Consider the following 2,722-nt stretch of genomic DNA (forward strand, 5'->3'; position numbering starts at 1 on the left):
CCTACAGCAAAAAAAAAAAAAAAAAAAAGGGCTATAGATTGGTCATATGGCATATGCATATGGTTGTGACGAGTTTTTCTGTTTTACAGTGGATCGATATATATACACACAGAAATAAGGGTTGGCAGTCAAGAATGTCAAGGAAAGCAAAGGGGTTGCGGTAGGTCATTAATTATTGTTGAAACAGATGCAGATTTTTGAAAGACAAAGAAGGCGGGAAAAAATGCCCCCCGGCTCGGATCCGAACCCAAGACCTCCAGAATACGCGTGTGGAGGCCGTGGGTTCGCCCCTCCCTTTTGCTTTCCTTGACATTTTTGACTGCCAATTTTATTTCTGCCTCAATTCAACGAGCCCCTTATTTTCCATTCTGATTCGCTATATATATATATATATATATATATATATATATATATATATATATATATATATATATATATATATATATATATATATATATATATATATACTTGGATATAACACAAGCTTATTGTTAAACAAGTGGTGCAGTGACTTCAGCTAAGAAAATAATTCTCGCCTTAATTCTATAGTTTTGATATAGTGATCAGTTCAGACACGTTATCAAGTTGTATTTTGTGTAGGTTATAAGGTACAGCTCTTATTTCTTGGATTTTTTGTTTCGAAGTTTCGAGTTTGTCTCGAGTCTGCAGTTTCTCTAGTTTGTGTTAAATGACGTTGTTTAACCCGATTACGTCTACTGTATGATTATTTAGCGGTGGCTCACAGCTTTAGTTCGTCTACACGGAAGAAAATAAACGCTAGAAAATGGAGAAAACGACGCGTGTCTCCTTAGAAGCTACAGCAGAGGCGTCACATGCCACGCCTTTGTGCTATCTCACTCTTCAAAGTTTTGATTTTTTTTACCTATTTTGTGGTAAAGGAAGGCTTTTTGTTTCTTCACTAGCTCACAGCTAGGCTGTGCAGGTCAAACGTCCCTCGCGCGAACTTGCGAATGTGTCGTCGTAGCCACTTTTTCCCCCTTCCGTGCATGTTCTAAGCGAAGTTGGGGAACGGCGGCCGTTTTCTCACGAAAGAAATGCGTGAAACAACAATTACAAAAAAAAAAAAAAGCTCAAAGCGCGTACGTACATGCATGCATGCTGGGCATCTAGACTTTTATTTGCGAACTATATAAACATTGTTTACAACTGTAGAATTGTTTATAGAGTATAAACTGTCCATGAATAAACGCTACTAAGCAAAAATTAGTTTTTAACGCATGCCGCATATATCCCGTCAATATGTATCGCATTGAGCGTCTCTTAATTTGGGCTCGTGAACTTTCAAAATAAACTGAAGGTCCAAGCTTCAGAATAACGCAATAATGAATAATAACGAACATTTTTTATCCTCATCCTGCCACATCCTTTGGTTTGCCTAATAACTTTACACTATATATAGGCGACCTTCACTGCGCGGTGGCTCTACAGCGCCGCTGTGCAAGTGTTAGTGGTGTTAGCAGCTAGCGAAAATGGCGTTGTGGTGCAGTCTCACGCCCTTTTGTGGTGTTTACAGCGGTGTTCGACCAATAGTTTGGATGCCCCTTCAGGTATGTGCACAACTGGAATTAAATTTGAGCTGAGTGCGCGCAGAATTAACGTGCGTTCTTCCGTCCTCCACGTCGGCCGTGCGAGTCGATCGCGCTAGCAGCGACAGCAGCCTGTTCATTCTCTTGCGTTTTTATTTTGAATAAGCGGCCGGGTGCCGCGGTCACGTTCATCTAGGCAGCACGTTAAAATACATGCATTAACACATGCATTTAAGCGGTGCAACAAGTAGATGCATGTTTACATGTTTACATTCACTGAACATCTCCGGCGGCGCTATTTTGGCTACACTGCAGGACACGTATTTGAAACATGTTTGAAGCCTGTCAACAGTTATCATTTCGAAACTTACTTCTCCACAAATCTCATTCAAAAATTTTTGTCTGGTGCGGTTCTGTCTGTTTCGTCGCGCACCACGCCATATTGGACTCGCCGCTCCGCGCCGAAGATGAGCTTTGTGTGCGTTGGGAAGGAATAAAGACTCAATAGACGACCCACTTCCCCGGACCTTGTCAAAATCATTGCGTGCGCGTTTGTCGCGCGACGCTGGAGAAAGATAAGCCGCCGGGGCGGCCGGGGTTATCCGGGGCATATATCCGGGGTGAATTATGCAGCGCTGTCGTGCCCAACACATCACGCCTTCACAACGCTCTGAAAACATACATAAATGTTAACTGAATGAACATAAATTGTTGCTTTGGCGGCAGACAATACTGTCTAAAGACGATCAACACACGAAAATCACCAAACTGCAAAAAAACAGAAAACACAAAAATGTCAAATGTACCATACCATGGAGTCCGTAGCGCCGCCAAGCGGTTTTAGCCTAGTCGTAGCTGTAGCTTTTTGCTGCGTGCATACGGGCAAGCCACAGAAACACTATGTGAGGGACGAGCGAATACGGTTCCCTCAGAGAATAAGGTAAGCGTTAATTGGCTACTCATCACTTGCTGTAGCATCTCAAATGGCATTCCAGCGCTAGCCCACGAATTCTAATTTGGCATGGTTTCGTTTTCACGAGCGCCGCCATAAAAAAAAAAAACGCTGCACTGGCCGTTCGCTCAATAGGTGGCGCTTGGCTTTTTCTTTTTTTGAACAATTCTTGATTCGAAGTAGATGTCTTTGTGCCGTAAATCCTCCCTGTTCTGTGGTGCCG

The sequence above is a fragment of the Haemaphysalis longicornis genome, unplaced genomic scaffold (genome assembly GCF_048455015.1).
Source record: "Haemaphysalis longicornis isolate Haplotype H1 unplaced genomic scaffold, Haemaphysalis longicornis Haplotype H1 scaffold_9, whole genome shotgun sequence".
Classification (NCBI taxonomy): Eukaryota; Metazoa; Arthropoda; class Arachnida; order Ixodida; family Ixodidae; genus Haemaphysalis; species Haemaphysalis longicornis.